The sequence below is a fragment of the Crotalus tigris genome, unplaced genomic scaffold, assembly GCF_016545835.1.
Source record: "Crotalus tigris isolate CLP2741 ecotype Arizona unplaced genomic scaffold, ASM1654583v1 scf7180000017622.5263843, whole genome shotgun sequence".
In the NCBI taxonomy this organism is placed as follows: domain Eukaryota; kingdom Metazoa; phylum Chordata; class Lepidosauria; order Squamata; family Viperidae; genus Crotalus; species Crotalus tigris.
In genome coordinates, this window is record NW_024096517.1 from 3,306,819 (window position 1) to 3,333,592 (window position 26,774).

General features: G+C 50.8%; 1 protein-coding gene across 6 annotated transcripts in view; it reads right to left on the reverse strand.

Moving 5' to 3' along the window:
- The window catches only part of BCORL1 (BCL6 corepressor like 1), a 45,628-nt gene extending 19,916 nt beyond the window's left edge, over positions 1-25,712 (reverse strand). The window contains exons 1-4 of one of the 6 annotated variants that reach the window (XM_039330943.1): positions 25,582-25,712; positions 23,187-23,290; positions 12,016-12,104; positions 9,844-9,925 (exon numbers count right to left, since the gene is read on the reverse strand). The gene's annotated coding sequence lies outside the window, so the exon portion shown is untranslated. Of the gene's footprint in view, positions 1-6,371; positions 7,006-7,815; positions 8,174-8,923; positions 8,947-9,070; positions 9,426-9,843; positions 9,926-12,015; positions 12,105-23,186; positions 23,291-25,581 lie in introns of those variants that run through there. The other 5 variants (XM_039330970.1, XM_039330952.1, XM_039330983.1 and 2 more) reach the window with 5 other exon arrangements.
- Between the last annotated feature and the right edge of the window lie 1,062 nt (positions 25,713-26,774).

Genomic DNA, 26,774 nt, shown 5'->3' on the forward strand with positions numbered 1-26,774 from the left:
GACTCCATTGTGGTCGTTAAGCCAAACACTGAAGGGATCCCGGCTCCTCCAATGCTAAAACAGGCCCTGGGAAATCAGTAACTGCATTTGGACCGCACATTCTTGAACTGAAATTCGGAGTAGGGAAGAAACTATCACGAGCAGCTGAAGATCTGAGCTGTGCAAGATCTGAGCTGTCAAAGCTGCAACTCAGAGCAGCTCTGGGAACTGATTAAAGCCGCTTGCTTCTCCCAAGAGGGGAGAGCTGGCGCTGCTTCAAGACTCACAAGGAATTCAGAGCCAGGGACATCCGGAGTGGCTTCACATGTACTTCTTTTTCCCTGCCTGGGAATAACCAGCATGGCGGGTTTTAACATGTCTGGAGATCGCCAGGCTGGGAAATGCTAAAGACAGTTTACGGATGTGAGCTTAGAGCAGTGGTTCTCAACCTTTTTAATGCCACGACCCCCCAACCGGTCGTAAGTCGAGGACTATTCAACCGGTCGTACGTCGAGGACTACTCAACTGGTGCAGCACCGTTTGCAGAATGGGACTTTTGGCGGGCTCAGCAGGGCAGAGGCAGCCTGGACAATTCCTATTGGCTTTTGAAAGCCAATAGAATTAGACTCTATTCAAGAGAGTCTATTCTATTGGCTTTCAAAAGACAATAGAATAAAAGGGAGTAGCACAGCTAAGGAAAAGGGGGAAAAAATGGCGGACTGCGTTGTTTGGCGACCCCCGTGAAATGGTCGTTTGACCCCAAATGGGGTCCCGACCCACAGGTTGAGAACCACTGCCTTAGAGCTAAAGGGACAGAGGCTGGGATAAGTGGGATGATTTTGCTACCATTCACTCTGGTCTGCGTACAAAATAAAAAAAATAAACGACAAAGAGAGCATCGGGTATGTTTCCTTCACTAGTTCAGAGCAGATGTGAAGTGTATTGTTATAGTAAACAAAAGAGGAAAACCAGTCTGTTTTACTGACTTGTAATATCAGACCCAGGGAAATGCATCCAAGTGGTGGCTTTGGGCCGGCTGTTCCTTTAGCCCAGGGGTCCTCTCCAAACTTGGCAACTTTTAAGACTTGTGGACTCCAATTCCCAGAATTCCTCAGCCAGCTTCAAACTGCCACGTTTGGAGACCCCTGTTTTAGCCCAACTGACCTTACAAGAGAATCTTCGGTGAAGACAAAGCAAGCACCCTGTCCTCAGCCCTCCTTCTGCCCCCCCCAGGAGATCGGTGTGTCAAGACTACAAAATCTCAAAAATAGAAATAAAAGAGGGAAGGCAGACCTTCCCTCTGACGCATGATCCGGTCCTTTCTGAAGGCCCCGTGGGAAGGCAAGGTCGCAGGACAAGGAAAGCCAGGGGTGTGAGGGGAACAGCATCAGATGAAGACAACCCAGGGATGGAAGAAGAGCAGCACAGCCCCAGCCCCAGCAGAACCCAACCCACAGCCTGGAGAGGAGTGGGGGGGGGCAGCAAAAGGCGGGGGGATTCCTGGCAGACCCCCCAAAAAGAGGCTAGAAGCAGAAGAAGGAAACTGCCCCACCAGCTGTACAAAGGCACGTTGGGGGTTAGTAAGGCATGCCCCCAAAAGGGACATGGTACAGCAGCACATTCTTCTTCCTTTTCTCCCAGGGACGATGTGGGGAACGAGCCAGACAGAAGCATTCCCAGGAAGCTGCGAAAGAAGACGCCGCGCAGAAGCCCTCCCAAGCTAAGCAGAATCCAAACATCTGAAAGGGGGCGGGCCGTGCGGGAGGGAAGAACACGCACGCCCACAGCCCAGCGTGCACATGGGTGCACAAAGCTATGGCATCACAAGGGCATGTTTTTAAGAAGACTGGGGAGGGGAGTCTCCTGGGAAGCGGGCAGCAGGAATGGGAGGTGCCCAGCCCACTGGCTTCCCCAAAGGAATCTGCAGAGGACCAAGGCCACTGAGAAGACGCCCCAGTGAGAGAGAGGTTGTCTTCCGTAACTGGGAGAGAGGGAGACCCCCCCCGGGGAATGCCCACCACCTGTGGACCCTCCTCTTTTCCTGGGGTCAGTCACATGGCTGAGCAAGAGGTCAGAGTAGCCAGATGTCCTTTGCCCAAGGTGGATAGTTAATTCTGGGAGTTGAAGTCCACATGTCTTAAAGTTGCCAAGTTTGAAGACCCCTGCTCTAGACAGTAATCTGGCAGAGCCGTTCTATTAAGAATACCTGGAAGCCCAAAACCTAAGCTACGTCTTGCAAGGAAGAGATCGGGAAGAACAAAAGGGATTGAAGTCGTTGATCCAGAGAGGCAGGTGAAAGGACAGCCAGGCATGACTCACAGCCTGGACTGACAGGACAGAGGGAACCACAAGCTAGCCTAAGCCTCCCAATTTTAGCCGTGCCAGACATACGGAACCAGCCTGCCTGTTGTGCAAACTCCCAAACCACAATTCAGTTCATCCTACGGGAAAGCCTGCCTTACAAACATCACCGGAAGGGATAATGACGGCTGAACAGACAGGTGAGGTTTAAAACAGGGTAAACAAACAAAAACAAGGCAAGGGACTGGCTTCAGCGAAGAAGAGCAATGACTGCACCTCCAGGACTTAGCAAAGCTCCCGTTCAAAATTCTTTCAAGGGGTTGCAAATGCTACTTAAGACTTCCAACCGAGAGCTTCCCAATGCACCAGGTGGGGGGGGGAGGGAGGAAAAGGTGCCTAGACTTCCCGGGAAGCCATTTGGGTAGAGAAAGCAGGCACCGACGCTCTTGAGCTAGCTGGCCATGGGTCTGACTTAAATGGTAGGGCTGCCAGAGTCCCAACGGAAAAGCAACAGCCCCACATGGGCTTATCTGAGGCTAATGAATGGGAGGTGGAGATAGCTTTGCTGCAGAGCAAAGCAATTACGCCCGAACTCTTCCGAAAGACTGGGAAAGGTGCAGACAGAATGGACCTATAGAGTTTTCAAAGCCGAATGGAGAAACATCTCCAACTTTACCTACTTCAGCTGCTCTCTCCAGGTCTGAAAGCAAAGTCTGAAGGGCGAGAGGAGATGCCTACACAGTCCAGAAAACTTCTCCACCTTTGATCTTCCAACGAGATTCTCCAGTTGGATCAACCAAGGCCCATATAGCCCATTTGTACCTATACTTTACTATGCCAGGTGTTGCTGAATACGGCCACTCCTACAACCACATTCCAGACGGCGCTGCAAATAGCCCAGCGGCCCCCTGCCCCAATTTCGCCCAGCTGAGCAACCAAGTTCAGTTCTGCAACTCCACACGGCTGGGTGAATTGTTGACAGAACAGCAAGGTGCTCTGGAAGCAAACATTTCCTCAAGAGGGGGCTCCAAACACAACTGCAGTGGGCCACGAGTCCACACTTCTGAAGCGAAATAATCCACAGGGGAGGCAAAACCCCATAAGGCTACTTCCCAGAATTGCCAAGAACTAGCAAGAACTCAGTGGGGTCATCTAGGCCTGCGGGATTTGCTAAGAGTTCTAACCGCAGCTGGGCATCTGGGCTTGGCATCAGCCCCGCAAAACACGTTGGGCATCTTGCTAAGTAACCCGGAAAGATGAGATGGGACAATTTCACGCTCCTGTCCCAGATACCTTCAAGTCAAGGCAGCATGCAATCAAATGGTAATTGCGAACAAACCCTTATCCTTAGATGAGCTTTTGAAGGCATCGTTCAAAAGATCACAAACTCCTAACACAACATCCACGGGTAGATTTCCAAATTCTTGAGTTCCATTTAGCTCCATCTTCACAGATTAAAATGACAATCCATTTCAAACATCAAGATGCTCCTGCGATATTTAACCCTATGTGAGATGTTTACTGAAAACTGGATACTGAAATCTTAAAAAGACTTAAGCCTATATAAAACCTCACAGTTGGATATATACACACACAACTAAACAAACAATGCGTGCATATCTACTGAAGGACAAGACTTACGGAGTTTCCTCCGACTTAGCAATCAAGGTAACGTATCTGCAAGTACATTGAACGCAAATCCTGGATGGATGCCTCTGGTCTAAATTTTGGAGAAAGGGTTTTTTTTTTTTTTTTTGCCTGGGGACTTTTTGCATACTCTGACATAGATTCTTTGTTATCAAAGGGATCCAGACAAATTTTGAACGGGGCAAACAGGTGGAGGAGGGCCTGACACATGTCGCTTGAGTCTTCTGGATACAGGATTCCAGAGGCAGACAAGTGGCCTTTTGTGGGTGAAGAAAGACCACTTACTCTTCCTTCACAAGTCCAGGGGGTCTTGCCTCAATAAGGGAAGGGTAAAACAAAGGAAGTAAGGAAGAACCGACATGAGCAGGATGTGACACAGGTGGTCCTCGACTTACAGGTTTGTTTAGGGACTGTTCGAACTTACAAACGGCACTGGAAAAAAATGACTTATAAACTGTTTTCCATACTTATGACCACTGCAGCATCTCTAGTCACCTGATCAAAACTTGGAGGAGGTTTGGCCACTGGATGCATGCGTTTATGACGGCTGTAGTGGCAAGCAAAGTCAAAGAGGAAGTCAGATTCATTAACAGCCCTGTTGCTAACTTAACAAGTGTTGCGATTCACTTAACTGTGACAAGAAAGGTCGTTAAGAGGAGGCAAAATTCACTTAACAACCGTCTGACTGAGCAAAATAAATTTGGGAGGGGCCATTGTAGTTGAAAGTCAAGGACTACAGGTACTGAACAGGTCAACCAAAATGATCATTCAGTTCAGGTAGGATGATATCAGCCTGCATGCCAGGGTGGATACCCCCTTGAAGGGCAACTTAGCCAACAAGAAGAACAGAATTTTCTTCCCTTCTCCTACGGCACAGAAGTGCCAGCTATCCAACACTCTTTCTTTGAATCCATGAAAACGAGCATCTGGCAGCCACTGTGTGCTTCCAGAGAGCTGTTTGTTTCTTCAAACGAATGTCGTCTTTTTTTTTTATAAAATGCTTGTTTTAATTTTTTTTATTTTTTAAATTTTGTAAAACTGCCCTGAGCCATTCTGGAACTGGCCAGCCTAGAAATTCGGTAAGTAAATAAATCATAATTTAGCATGTTAAATTAAAAGGAGAAAGGATCCCGTTGAAAATACTTCAGGGGTTGAGAATTTCAATGGCTGCCCCCAAAAGGTGACACAAGTTTAACACAAGTTTAACACAAGTTGAAAGCTAGAGACTGACAGTCCTTCACAAGTTTTCAGATCTGTCACTAAAGCAAAGTTCATTCCTCATTTATAATTTCTTAAGCAGAGACAGGCTGCATATAAACCAGCCTCAAGAACAGATGATCCCCTCTTCTTCCCCCCCCCCACAGAAAAAAGCAACATCACCTCCTGATAGCCCTGCAATAAATAGAGCAGCGACATGCTCCCAAAACTTTAGGAATACGCGAAAGGCAGACAATGCAGTCCTATGTGCTGATGTGACTTCCTCTACTGATTCACAAAGGCGTGTGCTTGGAGCTTAAGTCGCGCTAAGGCATAGCCATCACCAAGGGGGAAAGGGCACAGATTGCTCTTTACATTTAAGAAGCCAAGACAAGCTGCAATAATAATAATAATAATAAAAGCCAGTTTCCAAGGTTTGGAAGTTGCCAACTTCTCTTCCGGAAAGCAACCGATTCAGCAGCACAATGGCAGCAGGACGACAACAGGACGGATCTGCCAGATGTCATGGAAGGCATGCTTAACAGCCGCAAGGCCTCTCCCGCGGTACAATTGCCCAGCTCAGCCCGTCCTTCCCTACTAAGAAGGCAAGGAGACAACAACAACTATGTACACAACGACTGATCTTTGCTTGCACGCCAGCTAGGTCCTGCTCAACGTGCTTCCTACTCCAAGAAAATGCAGCGGTGTTTCCTTTCTCCCCCCCCCCAGTTCACAACCCCCCCCCAAGCTACCCCACACAAACTTTTGGCCCCTCTCTCTCTCTCTCTCTCTCTCTCTCTCTCTTTCTCTGCAAATGACCACATTTCCCTTTCTCGATCTGCAGCCAGCCTCACCGGTGGTGGAACCTCACTGTGGAAACCTGTGGCAGTTGCAAATTAGCATCATGCTTCGAAAAACACAGGCAGTGAACAAGGCAAAGGGGGGGGGAGAGGAAGGGAGCCTCTCCCAGACCTTTTGGAAGAACTGGGGAGAAATAAAATCTCCCCCCCTCCCCCCAGCCTTCCGGGTTTGGAAGGCTGAGTTTGTCCCTGAAAAGCCAGGATGCCTCCAGCCATCACCCATGGGGCTGGATGGGGCGGGCTGGCTGGCTGGCAGAAGGAGCATCGCTTCTCCTCTCTCTTTCTCTGCCTTTTGCCACCAGGCTGCGGTTCTCCAGGCAGCAGGGCAAGGCAGGCCAGTAAACAAGCCGGGGCTGGCATTCGGGAGGCAGGGAAATAAATGCCTACCTGCCAGGGAGGGACCTCCGGCTCCAGCCTGTCTCAAGCAGCAGACCTCTCCCGGCCGGCTGGCCCGGCGGCCGCTTCGGGCTGGGCCCGGTTCCTGCAACTCGCGAAGTCGCCCGTCCCTTTGCGCCGCTGGGCAATCCCTCCCCGGTCGCCGCTTTCTCCTCCTCCTCCTCCTTCCCTGCTTCCTTTCAAAGCCCCGGCAGGCCTCGACTCAACGGACCTCTTCCCGCAAAGCAGCCGGCCAGGTTGCAACCTTCCTCCGCCGCCGCCGCCCAGGCGGCCCCCCGGTAACTCCCCCGCCATCCCGGGCCGGCCAAGCCAGGCAGCCAAAGTTGCCTCGCCCGCTCGCCCTGCTCGGAGGCCCCGGAGCGGCGAACCTCCTCCTCCTCCTCCTTCCTTCCCCTCCGCCTCGCCCGCTCCCCGCTCAGGGTCTGCGCCGGAGCTCGGCGGCATCGCCTCCGGGCGGATGGGCTCCGCCTCCGCCCGCGCACACCGGCCGCTGCCTTCCAGCTCTCTCTCTCGCCCGCCCGCTCCTCCTCGGCCTCCCCGCTCCCTCGGGGCCGTCGCGGGCATCGCCCTTGTCTCTGCTTTTGGGTGGGCGAGGAGGGGAAGCCGGCGCAGATGCGGAGGGCGCCGGCCCAGCCAACGAGCCTCTCTTCTCCCCCCGTCCCCCCCAACCGCCAAGTCTCCGAGAAACGAAAGGAAAAGGGTCCCGGGCAGCCTTGCCGAGTCTTTCGACGGCTCCTTCCTCTCCTTGGGGGGGGGGACGGGGGCAGAGGGGAAGCTGCCCGGACTGGGGTGGGCGGGGGGCATGAGAAGGGACGGGCTCCGAGGGCGCTCCCTTCCCAGCCCGCAGGAACTGGACCAGGGCAGCTGCCCCCGGGGAGAAATGCTGCCCCCCCCCACCCCGCACCTTCGACGGCAGCGAAGAGAAACTGGAGGTGGGGGGGGAGAGAGGGAGAGATGGGGGAGGCTCTTCCCGGATCGCCGCTGCGCCCGCCCCGTCGAGGGCCGGGGAGGGGGGCCCTCCGGACAGAGCTGCTCTCCCCCCCCGGGCTGGAAAGTGGATCTGCTTCCTGCTGGACGGAAGGGGCGCCCCTCACTCCTCCCGGCCGGGGATCGCTTCCCCCCCCCCTCGCACGGCCGAGACTGACCGTGAAGAGTCGCGGGCGCTGCTGTCGGCCCGTCGGTCTTGCACGGGACCTTACCCGGCCGGGAGGACGGACGGAAGGACGGACGGACGGGCAGGGGGGAGGCGAGTCGGGGGGGCCGCGCGCGAGGAAAGGGCCGCGGTCCAAGGCCCGCTCCCTGTTTCCATGGAAACCTCACTCAAACGCCGCGCCCCCCCTCCCTCCCCGATGGCGACGGAGGCGCGGAGGGGGAGGCGAGCGAGCGAGCGCGGCGGGCCTGAGGAAGGGAAGCGGCGGAGAGCGTTCAGACGCACCTGCTCCCGGGGCGGGCCCCCTCCGAGGGACCAGCGACGTCCGGGTGGCGCCCCGGAGAAGCCAGCCGAGCGGAGCCGGAGCGGGAAGGCCGGACGGCGCGGCGGGCGGGCGGGCTGGCCGGCTCTTCTTCGCTCCACGGCCGCGGCGGCGGCGGCGGCAGCACTGGCAGCCGGAGAGTGCGAGGACGAAAAGCCAGGCACGGCTGCCGAGTCCTGCTGCTGCTGCTGCTGCCGCTGCAGGGCCTGCCGGGAAGTGTAGTCCGGCCGCCCGGCGGCCCCTCACGCCCACACCGCACCCGGCCCTGCCCTGCGGACTACTGCTCCCAGGCTGCACCGCGGCAGGCCCTGCCCGTATGGGAAGGGAAAGGGGGGGGGTTATTCTGAGCCAGCCGAGTCCGGAGAGGGAAAGAAGGGGGGAAGCGAGCGGAGAGGAGGGGCTTTGCGCCCTGCCCGGGGAGGGGGAGGGGCCGGGCAAGGGCGGGTCCGTCCTCCACCCGAGGGGAGGGAGCGATAAGAAGGGGTGGGTCGAGGGATCAGCGCTGGGGGCAGCCGTGACGCTCGGGCTCCGCGCGACCCCCCGACCCGGGGGGGGGTTCCTCTGTTCCCACGCACGGCGCAAAGCTCGGGTGGGGGGGGGCGCACCCATCCCAAAGCGGGGCGCCCGCTTCTCCCCATCGATAAGGTCACGGGACCCGAGCGGAGACAGCAGGAGGGGGCCGGAGCGTGCACGGGCGGGGGGGGGGGAGAAGGCTGCAGATCGGAAATAAAAAATACGGGGAGGGGGCGCGCAGGGCAGCCGAGGAGGCAGGGAGAGGGGACGGGCGAGGAGCCACCCAGGTGCGCGCCCCGGACCCTTCGCCCACGGGACGGCGCGGGGTCCGGCAGCGCACCGCCTGGCGCAGGGCAGGGCGGCCGGCGCGGAGGTCCCGCTGCACCGACGGAAGGAGCCCGCCGGCCACTCCGCGGGGTCGCCCTGCGCGGGCAGGCAGCCCCGGGTCGGCGTTACCTGGCGCGGCCCGAGGTCGCCTCCTTCCCCCCCCCCCCTCGCCGCTGCCGTCCCCAGGCCCGGCCGGAGCAGCTGCTGCTGCGCGCGGTTTTCGCTCCGCACCTGCGTTGTCTGGGCGCACCCTCGGATCCGTGGCGCAGCGCGGCGCCCGAGCCTGGCTGCCTCCCAATGGCTTGCCCTTTCCAGGCGGCGCGAGCCCTGCTCGGCACCGGCGGCGCTCCCCAGGGAGCGGTTGGCTGGCCTGCTTACCGCCTTCCGTCGCCTCCTCGGCTCCTCTCGGGGATGCAGCCGGAGGGAGGCGCCCCAGCTCGGCCGGAGGATCGCCTCTCGGGCTGACCCCCCGCCGGCCAGCAGTTTCCGTCGCCCGCCCGCCTTGCCTTGCCTGCCTCGGCGGCCACGCTCCTCCCGACGCCGTCCGGGCAGGGCGGCCACGCCGCACCGTAGAAGTTGCTTCGAAGGCCCCGATCGCCGGCCCGGCCTGCTGCCACTCGCGGCGGCAGCGGCGGTGGCAGCGGCGGCAGAGCAGAAGCCAAGCGCCCCCAGCACGCCGCGGCGCGCCGCCCTGCTCAGCCCGGCCCCCCTGTGGGCCGTCTCGGCCGCGATCGAGTCCGGCTTCCCCTCCCCTGGGCCCGTCTTCGCCACTGCCCAAGGCCCTCCCCTCGGCCGGGCTGGGACCCTCCTCTCCCCCCCCCCGGTGCCTGCCCAGCTCGCCCGCGGGCGGCGTCTTGCCCCCTGCCCTCGCCCCCCCGCCCCGGCTGGCCGACCGTCTAGGACGGGGCGGGGGCGCCCTCCACCTTTTTCCTGCTGCGTTTCCCGCCCCCCTCCCCGCGCCGATGCTCGGGGCTTTTCAACCGGCAGCTCCCCTCTACCTCGCCCGCCCCGCGGCCGTTCTTCCTGCCGCCTCGATTCCGCCCCGAGGCTGGCGCGAGAGGAAGGCGGCGGTGGTGGTGGTAGTGTGGGGAGGGGGGGGGTTGCCCGGTCCTCCCGCCGCTCCCCGCTCCCCTCCCCGCCGGATCAACCACCTCGACGCGGCGTGACTTCCTACAGGCGGCGGCGACTCGAAGAGCGCGACTCTCTCGGCCTCCTGGCTTCGTCCAGCGGGCCCTGAAACCAAGAAGAAGGGGGTTACGTCGCGCCCCCGGGCTGCGAGGCTCTCACGCGGCTTCAGCGGCACTTTTTGTAATGGGGATGGGAGGGGGGGGGAAGACGGTTTCAATGACCCCGGCTCGGCCATTTAACGGTAACGGACGAGGCGGCAGGGGGGGGGCAGTGCGGGTTGGAGGAGGAAGAGATCGCTAAGCTACACAGCAAGGCCTGGATCGGGAAAGCATCCTAGCTGGGCTCCTTTCCGACCGTCCATCCAGGGAGGCTTTGCGTTAAGAGTCCCAACCGGGAGTCTGGCCTGAGGGGTACCAGGGCTTTTCAAATGGTTTTCCCTTTCCCTGTGGCTGCTTTCTAAAGCACAGAACCACTTCCTGGAGCGAAGAAGGGAGCACTAGGCAACGGTGGGTGTCAAAATGTGGTGGGTGTCAAAATGCGTGTCCTGGCTTCTGACTCCTGGTCGTGGAGGTGAGCTGTCAGCTGGTTTAGGCAGGGAATGGCCAGTTCAGACATACCCCTTTGCTGTCTTTTTCAGCTTCCTTAAATAAGTTTGACTGGGACATCCGATGCCAAGCCCCGAAGAACGGGTTGATTACTTCCACATCAAATCCTATCCCGCCCACCTACATCATCTGGATTTACACCATGGGCTAGACGGAGGCTTATTTTAAGCCATGATTTGGCGAACAGGTCCTCGCAGCCTTGTGCATGTCACTCATCCATAAACTGTGGCTTACAGAGTGCATGGCTGAATTCAGGACAGAGGGGAAAAAAACTTAGTCTGAAGTGAGAATGTTGAAAACTCAAAAGCGTTTATGCTGCTGCCTTCCTTATGCCATTGGTAGGGAAGTAGTTTCATATACCTCACCGAGTGGCTGTAAGAGCTATGGACAGTAAACTATTAGAAGAAATGTTTCTTTTTCTTCCCATTACTGCAAATCACAAGAAGAGTGCAAGTACTTAATTATCTATGGATTCCTACCGTGAAGAATATCTCCTGTGTTCTTTGTACTGAGTGACCCAATTCCCACACTGCATTAAGGCAAAACCTCTTTAACTTGTATTCTATAACAATATACCCACCACTATTTGGCTATTTTCAGTGCACTAAGACACATACACTGTTAGTTTATGCACTACAACCAACCAGATCAACGCAACACATTAAAGCAAAGCCCAACTCACCTTGCTTGCACAACACACAAAATGGACTGAGTCACAATTTATTAGGCCAAACTGCCATTGGCTAGTTTATGCACCAACCTGTTGGGTGAATCCAGCCAATACCGTTAATTTATGTGCACCCGAACAATTCCATTAACTCAATATTAATTCAATAATATCGGTTAATGAACTGTGCACAATCGCACCGAATCTTAAGTTAATGGCATGGACCGGTTCATATAATAATCTGAGGTCCAAACTACTCAACCACAGCTTTGGCCTAGTGATCCTAACCTGGGACTTTAGTACTCACTGAGAATCTGCAAGATTCCATGTGCAGAAAACCCTGGCTGCATTAAAAGATGTTTTTAAAAGGCCTGACCGCTCTGCCACTAGACAGTAGTAAGGAAATCGTAAGTGTCCAGCTGACATAAACCCCAACGTGGTATGCCTCTCGCTTAAAGTTGTGAGAACAGCTCAGGATGGATAAGTTACAAGCAAAGAAAATAAGGGGTCCCAATTAGCAACGTTACATGCTTGTTAAAAAGTGTCCTGGATAAATAATACCACATGCTGGGAAGATGATCATTTACTTTCATCAACGGTAGATCTGCAAGTGTCTAAGAACCTCATTCTTCGGTAGAAATCCTGGCACTGGCATACTCTATTTATTTTCTGAGTTGAGAAAAATCTTACACTCGACTTGAGATCTATGACATCCTTTAACAGCTTGCATGTGTGAATAGGCACAATGGATCAGATGGCACCAGCAGAATTGTGGTATCATTCAGTAACAGCTCACACGTAGTTTCTAAGGAAGATGTTTCCTATGCTTGCAGGACCCAGACGACCAGCGAAGAGCGTAGCAACACAAGGTCACACTGGACTGTTGAAGGTACGAACTGCCATCACTAAAAAGGTTAACTCACCGTTTACTTGGAAAAGAAGCAGCAGCTAAAACCCGGCGATTTGGTTCACCTATCACACTCTCTGGATTGGTTCAGTAGGCTGGAAAAATCTAGACCAAAAACACAGGACAACCGGATGGTTTTAGCAGAACGTAAAGAGGCAAAACCTCTGGAAATATATAGCATACTAATCCGGAGTAGGAGATGCACTTGAAAAAAGACTGTTTCTCAGCTGATAGGGTGCCCAAATGGGCAGTGGGTCTTTCAGAAAAAAATATTTTCCTAGTTTTCCTCTGAAAGTGGAGAAGCCAGGGAGAGAAAAAAAAACCTAGCAGGTATGTAATAATTACATTGGCTCGGTATCTGCAATATCCAATTATTAGCACATGCAGTTTGCAGGCAGCGTGATAGGGTTATCAACCCGTGGCATTGCTTTTCAATTCATAAGCCTGCCTTTCATTTAGATTTCGATTCTAGAAGGACCGAACAGACAGGAAGACTATGCAAGCACAGACTATTTCTCCCATCAGATACCCATCTTTAAGGCAGCAGAGCAGATGCCAGGTAGGGTGATAAGACTCAGTTCACACATCCCACTAAGCCACGGTTTGCTTAACAAGCTCCACTGACCAGGTTCACCCACCGCATACCCGTTCCAAATCTAACAAAGCACACGATACGAACCCAGCCCTGTAAGAGATCTGAATTATCGGCGTAACCGTGTAATCAAGAACCATTTTGTTCCAAGTTTTGCATCTTTGTAGAACTGGGCATGGGTGATTCCCAGAAACAAGCTGTGAAAAGTTCAGATGGCCACATCCAGACGTCCAGCCCTTCCTCTCTCGAGTTTCAAGGGAAGGTTTCTGTTAAATTTACATTTAGCCTGGTTTTCTTCCACTTCTGGTGAAGGGCAGCACTTTTCCTGACCTGGAGCAAAAGGGAGTTGCTAGCGACGATGTAGCTCAGTGGTTCTCAACCTTTTTAATGCCGCAACCCCCAACCGGTCGTAAGTTGAGGACTACTCAACCGGTTGTAAGTCAAGGACTACTCAACTGGTGCAGCACCATTTGCAGAATGGGACTTTTAGTGGGCTCAGCAGGGCAGAGACAGCCTGGACAATTCCTATTGGCTTTTGAAAGCCAATAGAATTAGACTCTATTCAAGAGAGTCTATTCTATTGACTTTCAAAAGCCAATAGAATAAAAGGGAGTAGCACAGCTAAGGAAAAGGGGGGGAAAAATGGCGGACTGCATTGTTTGGCGACCCCCGTGAGATGGTCGTTCGACCCCAAATGGGGTCCCGACCCACAGGTTGAGAACCACTGATGTAGCTGATCAGAAAATGCCACTTAAATTTCGCAGTTCAAGGGCTACTGGATGGAGCAGAGGTTATAAGCATGGTGGGTTTTTGTTGTTGTTGTTGTTGGAAACAAAGTTCCCTCTTCCCCCTTCCCCTGCCTTGGGGGTGTGTGACCCCAGTTACAGCCTTTTTAGTTATCCTGCGGGATAACCAAGGCACCATCTTCCTGGCATGGGGGCGAAATCTTGCAGAGAACAAAGCTGCATACATTTCGCATCGCTCCTTGCAAAGGCCAAACAAAAAACAAAAAAAGGGTGTGTGTGTGTCAGTCTCCAATTGAGGACGGCTGGAATCTGGCTCTGCATGCTGGAAGTAAGAAAGAATTGGGGGAGGGATTCCCTTCCCTGAAATGACCAAGGTTTTAAACATTTTGGAAAACAATTTCCCTTAGAGGAGCAGCGTGGTTTGTTGTAAGACGACCCTTCAGAAACCTTTAGCTAAGTTTGAGCCAAGGCTCATCTGAGTTTAAAAGTGCCTCTGAGCATGCATGAAGAGTTTCTCCCATGACGACGCTACACAGGTTCCAAGAGTCTAGGCCAGGGAAATGGAGACCAAGATATCAAACAGGTAAATTCTGAAAGTCTATGGAGATTCTCCATCATCCAGGTCATAGTTGTCTCAACAGGCACATCTGGCTGACTGTGTGATGATCAATAATAACAATAATAATAAAGTTGGAAGGGACCTTGGAGGTCATCTAGTCCAACCCCCTACTCAGGCAGGAAACCTATACCATTTCAGACAAATGGCTGTCCAGTCTCTTCTTAAAATCTTCCAGTGTTGGAGCATTCACAATTTTTGGAGGCAGGTTGTTGGTTAATTGTTCTAACTGTCTGGAAATTTCTCCTTAGTTCTAGGTTGCTTCTCTCCTTGATTAGTTTCCATCCGTTGCTTCTTGTCCTGCCTTCAGGCGCTTTGGAGAATAGCTTGACTCCCTCTTCTTTGTGGCAGCCCCTGAGATACTGGAAGACTGCTATCATGTCCCCCCTTGTCCTTCTCTTCGTTAAACTAGACACACCCAATTCCAGCAACCGTTCCTTATATGTTTTAGCCTCGTGTCCCCTGATCATCTTTGTTGCTCTTCTCTGCACTCTTTCTAGAGTCTCAACATCTTTTTTACATCGTGGTGACCAAACCTGAATGCTTGGGGCGAGGGCAGCAGCTACAATCAACGTTACGCCTTTACAGCTAAATTTCATCTGGTTAATATGCTTGCAGTCCTGGTAATCCTTGATTTAACCACAGTTCATTTAGTGACCGTTCAAAGTTATAATGGCGCTGGAAAAAAGTGACCTGTGGCCGTTTTTCACCCCAGGGTCACGAGATCAAAATTCACATGCTTGACGACTGCCTTGTATTTATGACGGTCGCGGCTTCCCGGGGTCACGTGATCCCCTTTTGTGACCTTCTGACCAGCAAAGTCAAGGGGGGGGGAGCCAGACTCATTTAACAACTGTGTTACTAATTTGACAAACGCAATGGTTCACGTAACAACGGTGGGAAGAAAGGTCGCAAAAATGGGGCAAAACTCACTTAACAAGATGTCTCGTTTAGCAACAGAAATTTGGGGCTCAGTTGTGGTGGTCAGTCGAGGACTGCCTGTAGTCTCCACTTGTCCATTTAAAATATGTTCCCCCCCCCCCACTAATACTAACAACGGTTGGAAAGTGTGGTCTTGATGCTACGGTGGACAGGTGGAAGGCGGTTGTCAAGTGACACGAAGGACCCAGGTTGTGCTTCTCTAAAGGCGGGGAGGGGCAGAGAGAGACAAGACTTGAAATGCCTAATGAGAACTGAATCTACTGAGTAGAAAATGAACAGATGACACCTTTTTAAAATTTTGTTCTAAAAAAAGGAAAGGAAAGGAGAGGAAAGGAAAGGAGAGGAAAGGAGAAGAGAGGAGGGGGAGAGGAAAGAAAAGGAGAGGAAAGGAGAGGAGAGGAAAGGAAAGAAAAGGAGAGGAAAGGAAAGGAGAGGAGAGGAAAGGAGAGGAGAGGAAAAGAAATGAAAGAGGCAACTTAAATGGAGTGATCTGAGAGAGGGCACTGCTAGCGGCTGGCATCCTCCAGGGGATCAGCCCGAGCCACAGCTCTTCGCTGCAGGTGTCACTCGCTCTCCTGCGTGTCACGACATGCGCTGGGTTCCTGCCGCCCCGTTTCTGAAGTCATCCTCCAGTTCCTGCTTCTTTAAGGCTGGCTAGCAACATGGCCTCTGCAGCATCCTGAGCTTAAGCAGGCAAAGACTTTCACCCCTCCTGAGCCGCTGAGCACTCCCAGAGGAAACCATCCTGCTTGGCCAGAACCCAAAGCAGGGGATCTATTCCAAGCCGAAGAACCCCTCTTGATCCTGATGGGGATAGCCAGTTTGAGCTCCCGGGTTTAAACCCAGCGAAGCAGAAAACTTCTCAAAGCCTCTGTCCAAAGCTCAAATCGGAAAGGATGCCATTGCCGTTCTCCTCAAACGCTTCCCCCGGCCCTCTTTCAAACACAGGCAGTCCTTGATTTGCAACAGTTCGTTTAGCGCAGGGGTCTTCAAACCCGGCCCTTTTAGGACTTGTGGACTTCAACTCCCAGAATTCCTCAGCCAGCGGGCTTGGCAACGGTTTCATATTTATAACCGTCGCTGCGTCCCCAAGATCACGGGATCACCTTTTGCGACCCGATAAGCAAAGTCAGTGGGGGAAGCCCAGATTCACTTATCAACCAGTTAGATTACTAACTTATCAACTGCAGTGATTCAGTTATCAACGGTGGCAAGCAAAGTTGCAAAACGGAGCAAAACTCACTTAAGAAACGTTTCTTTGAAGAACAGAAATTTTGGGCTCATTTGGGGTTGTAAGTCGAGGACTACCTGTAATACGAATTCCATACTTATAGCCTCTCCTCCCTCCAGAGCCTCTTGTAACCAGCTAGTAAAAATGAGTCCAGTGTGACTCATGGTGATCACGCAGTTACATCCAGGCAAGGTTTCTTGGTTAAGAATACGAAATGTCTTCTTCCAGGATGGAGGTTTGTGTGTGTATCTATGTGTGTCAGAATAGAATAGAATAGAATAGAATAGAATAGAATAGAATAGAATAGAATAGAATAGAATAGAATAGAATCTTTATTGAGAATAGAGTCGGATTTTTAAAGAATAGAATAGAATAGAATAGAATAGAATAGAATAGAATCTTTATTGAAAATAGAGTCGGATTTTTAAAGAATAGAATAGAATAGAATAGAATAGAATAGAATAGGAAATGGAATGGAATGGAATAGAATAGAATAGAATAGAATAGAATAGAATAGAATCTTTATTGAGAATAGAGTCGGATTTTTAAAGAATAGAATAGAATAGAATAGAATAGAATAGAATAGAATAGAACAGAATAGAATAGAATAGAATAGGGAATAGGAAATGGAATGGAATTAGAATTAGAACTAGAATAAGAATAGAATAGAATAGAATCTGGAAGGGACCTTGGAGGTCTTCTAGTCCAGCCCCCTGCCCAAACAGGAGAACCTATACCCTCTCAGACAGGTGAATGTCTAGTCTCTTCTTAAAAATCTCCACTGATGGAGCGCCCACGATTTCTGGAGGAAAGTTGTTCCACTGGTTAATTGTCCTCACTGAAGTTTCTCCTTAATTCTAGGTTGCTTCTCTCTTCGGTCAGTTTCCAACCATTATTTCTTGTCTTGCCCTCTGGTGCTTTGGAGAATAATGTGACCCCCTCTTCTTTGTGGCAGCCCCTCAAATACTGGAAGAGATTGGACAACCATTTGTCTGGAAGGGTATAGGGTTTCCTGCTTGATCAGGGGGTTGGACTAGAAGACCTCCAAGGTTCCTTCCAACTCTGCTAATCTGTTAATTTCAAGGGATCAGCTAAATTCGGTACATGTCCCACCTTACTGTGGGCTATAAAGAAGCAGAGTAAATTTTTCTCAGCTTGAAAGCAAGATTATGCTTCCAGGAACTTTCTCTGATGCTTAAAAGAAAATACGCAGCTAGCAGAGAGGAGAATACTTGTGTCTGAAGGGCCGAAACATTTCTTTCATGCTGTGGGAGAGGTGAGAAGCGCCCCTTTTGACAAACGTGCCCTCAAGGACACGACAACATTTTGTTTTCATGCTATTATCTGGAGCTCTGGCAACTCCTGCCTACATCTACAAGCTAACGGATACCTGCTTTGGGCTTCCAATACTATAAAGTTTTTTGTTTTGTTTTTCCATTTAAAGGAAAAGTAGAAGCAAATGTACATTGGAGGAAATCCCGTCATTTTTGCTCCGATCCCAAATTTAAACTGTGTCGGTTCTAAACCTCCTTGTCAAGATCTTTCACGTGCTCTTAACCTTATCTGCATGGAAAACTTAACTTTTCTCTTCTATCCTTCTGGAGGAACTTTGTGCATCAGCATATATTTTGGATAGCATCTAATAAGAGATTCCGGCGTTAGAAATATTAAAAGAGAGAAGATTTTTCTTTAAACAAGTGGATTTCAAAAACAAACTGATGTCTGTGAGCTATTTTGAAAACGGAGACTGACTTTGCTGGCTAGCGATAACGTGAGAGATAGTCCGATACATCTGGGGAGTCCCAGATTGGGAAGAACAGATCTGGAGATCTGATATGAGGGATCCTCTCAAGAGCCAGTGTAGATAGCTGAGTAGAAAAGCAGCCAAGAATGTGTGAGGTCTGATTTTGGTTTCTATTTTGCTACGAAACTCACGAGATGGGTTTATTAGATCATCCTGTGATCTCTCGCTTTTTGTGCTAGCGTATTGTGGGAACTCAACCAATTGTGGTCTGGGATTAAAGAAAGCATGGTGAAATCAGTCCCAAAGGGCTTGGTTTATAAAATTTGGTTTATAGAAATGGCTGAGTTCTTACAACATGCTAAGATGAAATGAGACATGTCACAGCTTGGCATGCTAAAGTGAATCTAGGACGAAGATGTTGTGTGTGAATAAAGACAGATGAACAGGTCCACGACAGCTGCTTTGATTCCTTGCAGGAAGGATAGGAAGGAAGTGTCAGAAGGATAGACTCCACTATTATTTTATTTGTGAACTTCAAGCATAGCTCTCTGTAACTTGAAAGAATGGCAAGAAACAAGGAAGGACCATCATTTTGCTGAGAATAGGAAATGGCTTCAGAAGTAACAGAAATAATGAAAAGTAATAAATAATAAAAGAAGTAGAAAAAACCTAAGAATAACCTGGATAAGTCACTGCTGTTTTCTTGGCGAGACTTCAGGAATGGTTTGCCGTTGCCTGTTTCCTAGGGCTGAGAGAGAGAGACTGGCCCAGGGTCACCCAGTGGGCTCTGTGCCTAAGACAGGACTAGAATTCACAGTCTCCTGTTTTTTAGCCTGACGCCTTAACCACCACATCAAACTGGCTCCTCTTTGCTAACCCTAAGTTATAAAATAGTCATAAAAGCAAGTCATAAAAGTAATAAAAACAAAGATATTCAGTCGTCATAGAATCTGGCTGATGATATGAGACAGAAGGATATGGGAACAAACCGCATATAATGAGAAGGCATGTTCAATTCATGTGAACCTCAATTCAATTCACCATTTCAGTCAAATGGTATCCAGGTGCTACATCTATACCAGTGGTTCTCAACCTGTGGGTCGGGACCCCATTTGGGGTCGAACAACCATTTCATGGGGGTCGCCAAACAAGGCAGTCTGCCATTTTTTTCCCCCTTTTCCTTAGCTGTGCTACTCCCTTTTATTCTATTGGCTTTTGAAAGCCAATAGAATAGACTCTCTTGAATAGAGTCTAATTCTATTGGCTTTCAAAAGCAATAGGAATTGTCCAGGCTGTCTCTGCCCTGCTGAGCCCGCCAAAAGTCCCATTCTGCAAACGGTGCTGCACCAGTTGAGTAGTCCTCGACTTACGACCGGTTGAGTAGTCCTCAACTTACGACCGGTTGAGTAGTCCTCGACTTACGACCGTTTGGGGGTCGCGACATTAAAAAGGTTGAGAACCACTGATCTATACAGCAATATTTTGTGTTGGTTCCTTCTTGCAGTATCATACAATACCAAAATCAGAGCAGGGAAACGCTAGAAACAAGATCAAGCATGAGAATTTTGATCTACTGAAACAGGAGCTACGGTTCCTATTTCATGAATTGGGTTGCCGACTCCGCTTGGGGTCTTCCATCTTGCGAAATGAAAGCCCAGCCAAAAAAAAAAAAAAAAAAGTTAAAATTACATGAGGAGCAAGAACGCCATAGAGCAGGGGTTCTCAACCTTTTTAATGCCGCGACGCCCAACCGGTCGTAAGTCGAGGACTACTCAACCGGTCGCAAGTCAAGGACTACTCAACTGGTGCAGCACCGTTTGCAGAATGGGACTTTTGGTGGGCTCAGCAGGGCAGAGACAGCCTGGACAATTCCTATCGGCTTTTGAAAGCCAATAGAATTAGACTCTATTCAAGAGAGTCTATTCTATTGGCTTTCAAAAGCCAATAGAATAAAAGGGAGTAGCACAGCTAAGGAAAAGGGGAAAAAATGGCGGACTGCGTTGTTTGGCGACCCCCGTGAAATGGTCGTTCGACCCCAAATGGGGTCCCGACCCACAGGTGGAGAACCACTGCCATAGAGCATTTTCCTTCCTCGCCCTCATGGGCCTCTCTAAGCAGCTTTTTAAAGAATTAAATCGAAGCGTCTTAAACTCAAATGGAGAAAAGCATGTTTAGAAAACAAAGCGCCCCGCTTTAATATTTAGGCAGAGGGAAATCTCCAGACCTTAAATCTCGCTACAAGAAAACAGTAACTGAATGCCGGTCAGATCAGACTATTCTAAAAGTGGGCCTTAAAATTTAGTGGCAGATTCTAGACGAGCGTTTGTTTCTCTTGGCACCTATAGATGGGTGGACGTCAACTCCCAGAATTCCCAGAAATGCTGGGAGTTAAAGTTCACACATCTTCAAGTTGTCAATGTTGAGAAACACTGGTCTAGAAAATTGCCCATGGTACCATAACAGGATTTGGGTTTTTTTTTAGAAATGAACGAGATGGGGGGTGCAGAATCAGAGCCAAAGTATGCACAGAATATAAAGGCAAAAACTAGGAATAATATTTAAGACCATCTTCATCATCTGGGTATCTTTCAGGTGACTTCAGCTTCAAAATTCAGCAGAGCTATAAGGCCCCAGCCTTGAGGGCACTATGATTCTGCCACTCTTCAGGGCAAATTAATTCAGCATTTTTCTTCTCCTGAAGGTCAGACGGTGTCCCAGACCACCCACTTCAGCAAGTGTTTTAACATTATTCAAAGATGCTTTGATTTCCGAGGAATAAGTTTGAATTAATTCCTCATATTTTACAATACGGGAGCTGGGTTACACTTTGCCAATGTGATCCCTGACATTTTAAATAAAGACACATGATGTTTATAAAACGTGTTTCCTCTGGGAAATGAATGTGGGATTTGCAATGATTTTCTTATTTTGTATTCCCACAACAGCCACTCTGGATATAAACCTGGGGGGGGGAGAAACAGCAGCTGGAGGAGCCCCAAAATAAAGTGGGAACTTAAATCTGTAATTCCATACTTAGCGTATGCTGGGATTAGTTTCGCACATGTTAAAATATGGTAAGCTATTTTGCACCTCACTGGGCAAATCTGCCCAATGTTGTTAGTTTCTTGTTTACTGCATGTTGCAAATCCAAGCAATTGAGTTTGTTCAATAAACCATGGTTTAATTAACCACATAGACCAGCATATTGTGGGGAGATTTGGCAGGTTTACCAATTGCTGAGAAGGAAATTACACACTGAAAATGGTCATTCTCAATAACAGGGCTAAATAATAATAATAATAATAAGTATGCTTTATACCAGAGATTGATTCTGCTTTGCTTGTTTGATCATGAAAGGTTTGTGTAAAGTTTGAGTTGACTTAATAAACTATTGCCCCAGCATGTGTGTTAGGGACGTAGTGCTACCTCTGTGCAAGGAAGCCATTTTTCGCATTCAGAAAAAAAATTGATTCTTTCAAATTCTCTCGGCTACCTAGTGAATAGGAAATGCTTTTTCAACCAGAATAAGATTTGTGAATTTATTCTTATGGCAAACAGATGCCTGCATGTTGTAAGAAAGTACAATAGATAAGAACCCCTTTAGCATTAGTACCGCTTTATAAAACCCTAGTAAGATCACACCTGGAATACTGAAGCCAATTTTGGTCATCATATCACAAAAAAGTTGAACATCTTTTTGTTTGGAAAAAAATCAGAGAAGAGCAACTAAGATGATCAAAGGCCTGGAGGCTAACACATACGAAGAACGGCTGTGGGACTTGGGTTTGGCTAGTTTAAAGAAGAAACAGGGGAGACATGATAGCAGTCTTCCAGTATCTGAGGGACTGCCACAAGGAAGAGGGGGTCACTTTGTTCACCAGAGCACCAAAGGGAAGGACAAGAAACAATGGTTGGAAACTGATCAAGGAGAGAAGCAACCTGGAATTAAGGAGAAACTTCCTGACAGTGAGGACAACCAACCAGTGGAACAGCTTGCCTCCAGAAATCGTGGGCGCTCCATCACTGGAGATTTTTAAGAAGAGACTACACAATCACCTGTCTGAGATGGTATAGGTTCTCCTGCTTGAGCGGGGGGCTAGACTAGAAGACCTCCAAGATCCCTTCCAGTTCTGTTCTATTCTATTTGGGGTTGCCCTGTTCTAAATTCTTACTTTAATATTATAAAGAAGCACTTGCCACACTATTGGAACTTTTGTTTTTAAAAAACTAGATTCTTATTGCTTTTTCTTTCCAAAATAAAAAGTAACATGTAACAAATACTAATAATGGCTGAAACTACAGTATGGAGATTGCAACGAGGCCACTAAGAAAAAACGTTAACTGGGAAAAGACATTGCTGGATACAAGCAACTCTTTTGACGAGTTTGAACAAATGCTAAAGATTATGGACCAGAGACCTACATAACATCACCTGGCCCGTAAGATAAGTTGGACTGCAGCATCCATTCTCCCCTTCCACCGTATTGTCTGGGGTGATGGGAGTTGTAATCCATCATGTCTGGAGGTCACAAGTTTATGAAAGCGTAGAGTGCTAAAGAAGACCCAAACAGAAATCGTATCTGCATGGAGAAAGGTGGGATCCATCAGTAGTTTAATTTTTTTCCCATTTTCAATGGAGAGGTAGTTAATTGTCACATTTAGGCAAAGCAGCCTTGGACTGAAAACTCTGCTGCATTTATTTATTTCTTGGTTTGTTTGACTAATTTGCCCCCTGAATATTGGAGAGAGGAGCATTTTAATGTACAAGTGCTACCTTTATCCCTATAAATAAATGCCGACATCTGGTAAACCCGTTCATGATATTTTAACTTCGGTGTCCTCCGTTGGTTAACAAAAAGTTTCTAACAGTCTTATGTCTTCCAATCTTGGGAAGTTGTGTAGTCTGACTGAAGGGCAGGATTGGAACTATACACCTGAGTTAGCACTAGAGTTAGGCAGTTAGGGATTTGAGCTCCAGGCCTCAATTACCAAATGTATTTGGCCCAGGAAAACAGAACTGGCATGAATCTCTAAGCCAGCATGGCTGGCTGGGGAATTCTGGGAGTTGAAATCCACACATCTGAAAGTCACCAAGGTTGGGGAACACTGCTCTGAACAGTAGAGATGATAGAAACGCATTAAAAGTTCCAGCCATGCTTCCTTGCAGCTGAGATGCTTCGATTCCATTACAGATCTCCACGCAGAGGCCAGGATCCTACTGAGACACACAGTGTCTAACTTCTCATAAACCCCGTTTTCCAGACCTCCCTTCCCAACAGTCCTTCACCTTTTGAACGCCCTTTTTTTTGTACTTACAATTGTGATGATGCACAATTGCCCCAGCTGATTGATCCCTGTCGTGCAAGGCGCTACCTCTGCATGCGTGTTTCAGCTCACTAGCAGTCAGTGGCGTCACCCACCTGAGTGAACGAAGAAGATTGTAAAGAAGAAGATGAGTTTTGTCTCCGTACACAAGCTGGCAAACAGTTTGGTCCTATTTCTGTTTCAGTGCTGAATAGGTGATTTAAATCGGGTCCGTGGACTGGTACCGGGCCGCGGCATCCAGCACAAACAAGCAAAGCCCCATCCGTGGGCTGCAGGCAGCACACAAAACCACGCACTCTCCGGTCCATAAAAAAAACTTTTCTCCATGGAACCAGTCCCTGGTGCCCAAAAGGTTGGGGACCTCTGATTTATATAATCTGTGAGTGGCCTAACCCTTCTCTCTCCTGGCTAGCTTTACCATTGGAGGAAATGAGGCACAGCCAGGCAGCAGATTGGTTTGAACGGGAAGCCAATGGCTATTTCATTTATTACGACAGCCCTTTGAGCAATGGCTGCTGCTGGCTTTATTATTATTCAAGGAGAAATTAACTGGGTGGCTCTGGTCATGCATGCATGAGGGAAGGGGCCATTACATCTAGCCCAGAAATCCCCATGGCTGGTCCTGTTGCTTCTGCTGCCTACCCACAAACTGGACCAATTTCTCAGCACTACTCCACAAGTACATACGATGAACGGTGGCAGGAACCAGGTATGTCTAGTCCAGCGGTAGGCAACCTTGGCTCTTTTATGACTCGTGGACTTCAACTCCCAGGATTCCTGAGCCAGCCATGCTGAGGGGAAAGGGAGAGGTTTCCAGGCTGAGCCATGCTGGCTCAGGAATTCTGGGAATTGAAGTCCACGAGTCATAAATGAGCCAAGGTGGCCTACCCCTGGTCTAGTCTAACAAAGAGAAGGTCTAGTGACATGAAACTCTCTTCCAATATTTGAGGGGCTGTCACAGAGAAGAGGGAGCTGACCTATTCTCCAAAGCATCTGAAGGCAGGACAAGAAGCAATGGAAAGTAATCAAGGAGAGACTCAACCTAGAAATGAGGAGAAATTTCCTGACAGTGAGAACAATTAACCAGTGGAACAACCTGCCTCCAGAAGTTGTGGACTGCTCCAACACTGGTGGTGTGGAATGGTATAGGGTCTCCTGCTGGAGCAGGGGGCTGTACTAGAAAATTCCCAAGGTCTCTTCCAACTCTATTATTGTGTATTCTGTCATTCTCGGTCTCTGGAATTTCCAAGAGGCAAAGCCTGGGAACCAAACTCTTTGTTTCGCTGACTGAGGATCCCCCCCAGGCCTGGATTTCTGCTCCTTGGGGAAGCAAAGAAGCCCAATTCTGCGGTGTATCCAAATGGCCCCGTTGGATTCCAGCTGCCTCCCACAACAGACAGCACATCAGCAGGGCCAGGGGCCTTCTCAGTGGTGGTTCCCCCCCAACTCACTTGGATTTTGCCTAGAAGCCCCTTTTGACTGGGCGAGGAAAGCCTTTGAAGCAGAATCTGTGAAAGCTGGCCGACTCTGACAGGCTCTGCCTTCCGCTGGGATGTATGTTCTCTTCCAGAGTCAAATCCATCTTCTCCGGCACGGTTTTCTGACCCCTGCCTTTCCGTACCCAAGCGCTTGTCCCAGCCAGGCCAGAGAGATAGGCTCAAAGTGAATGAAAGAGGGCCACTCTGCGCATAATATGACATGGCATCCAAACGCCTTCGGTTTGCCCCCAGGTTAAACAGGGAGAGTCCAAGGGGGCTTATTCTCTTGTTAAAAACAACAACAACAACAACCCTGCCAGGCTTACCTTGGCAGGCTGCAGTCCGAATATACACACTTTTTTAAAAAAACAAAAAAACAATGCATCTCATTAAGTGAGTTTTACTCCCCAGTGGGCAGGCATCAGATCCTGCTACAGTATATAATTAGAAGAAGGCACCACCTCATTCTCCAGCCTGTCGGGTTTAAGCTTAGCCAAAGGCCACTCAGCGATCCCCACTAGGGCTGGGGGGGGGAGCGACTAAGACGGCGCCCCAAGACCGTAACGCGCTCTGGATTGGCCACGTTGTTTGTGTGAACTCAAAGCCCGCGGGGCTAGCAAAGCTCAGCCCGGGGCTCCGCGTGTCACGAGTCCCTTCCCCACCAAATCACGGCTTAACAAACCCCGGCTTAGCGCGACGCGGGACAAGAGGGGGTGGATCGCTCGGCTCTGCCTTGCGCCCCCGGTGCCCGGAAACTTTTCCTACACCCCCCCGCCCTCCGCCCCAGACCCCGTAAAGTTGCCTGGGCTTGCTCGGGATGACGCCGAGGAGGGTCCGCAGCCCAGCCGATGCCCGCGGAGCAGGCAGGCGGGCGGGCAAAGCGGGCAAGGCGGGCGAGCGGGGCTTACCTGGCGCGGGCGCAGGGCGAGCGAGGGGCCGACACGTGTCCTCAGGCTAGCCCGCCGGTGACATGGGAACGCGCCCCCCGGGCGAGCTCCGCCGGGCTCCGCGGCATCCTGGACGGGAGAAGGCTCGGAGCACGAAGCGGGAAGGAGGCGGAGTTTCGGGCAGCCTGTACGCAAGCAAGCTCCGCGCGATTGGCTTTCGGAGAAAGGATTGTGGGAGATCGGGGGACGACGGCCGGGGAGGGGTCTGCGGACCGAGGCAACGTGTGAAAGGAGGGCGCGGGGGGGGAGGCGCGGCGGGGGAGCCGCGGGATCTTGGACGTCCACCCCTCCCTCCCCGGCCGGGAAGAGCCGCGGGGGCAGCTGCCACCAGGGAGGCTGGGCTGGGCTGGGCTGCCCGGCCGGCCGGCTCCGGCGCTCGCTGGAGGCGCCGAGCTGGCCGGGGCTCTCTCCGCCCCCCCGAGGGTCGCCCGGCCAGCCTGCGAAGTTCTCCCGAGCCCGGGGGAGGGGGCGCCCGGTTAGCCTGCCGCTCCTGGAGCCCAAGGCAGAGAACAAAAGGACGGCCGGGCAGAGAAGAAGGGAATCCAAGGCGCTAGTTCTCAAGTTACACCGCTCCGGGAGGGGAAGGGGAGGAAGAGGAGGAGGAGGAGGAGAAGGAGAAGAAGAAGAAGAAGAAGAAGAAGAAGAAGAAGAAGAAGAAGAAGAAGAAGAAGAAGAAGAAGAAGAAGAAGAAGAAGAAGAAGAAGAAGGAAGCGCGTGGAGACGGCAAATCTTTCCTGCCCCCCCCCCCGGGCAGAGGAGCGCTTCCAGCTGGCCTTCCGCCCAGCCGGTGCTCTTTTGAAGACGCGTTGGACTACCGCGCCCATCGTCCCCGACCGGGACGCCTCCCTTCTTGGCCGGGGATTTTGGGCTCAGCTAGGCTCCAGGGCAGAAAGCTTGGTCCACTGCCCCCCAGGTCGCCTCGCCTTTGGAAATGCAGATTGAAAAACAGAAATTCCCTCATTTTACTTTTACTCCCTTCCCCCCCACCACACACACACACACACACACACACCAAGATTAAAGGGGGAGGCGGGAGGGCGGAGTGAAAGGCTACTTTGAAGACCCAATGCCGTGGGAAGTCATTCTCGGAGGAACGCGAGGTGACAAGTCCGGAAGGACGAGCTATTACCGTCAGAAGTTGAAATCTCTGTGAA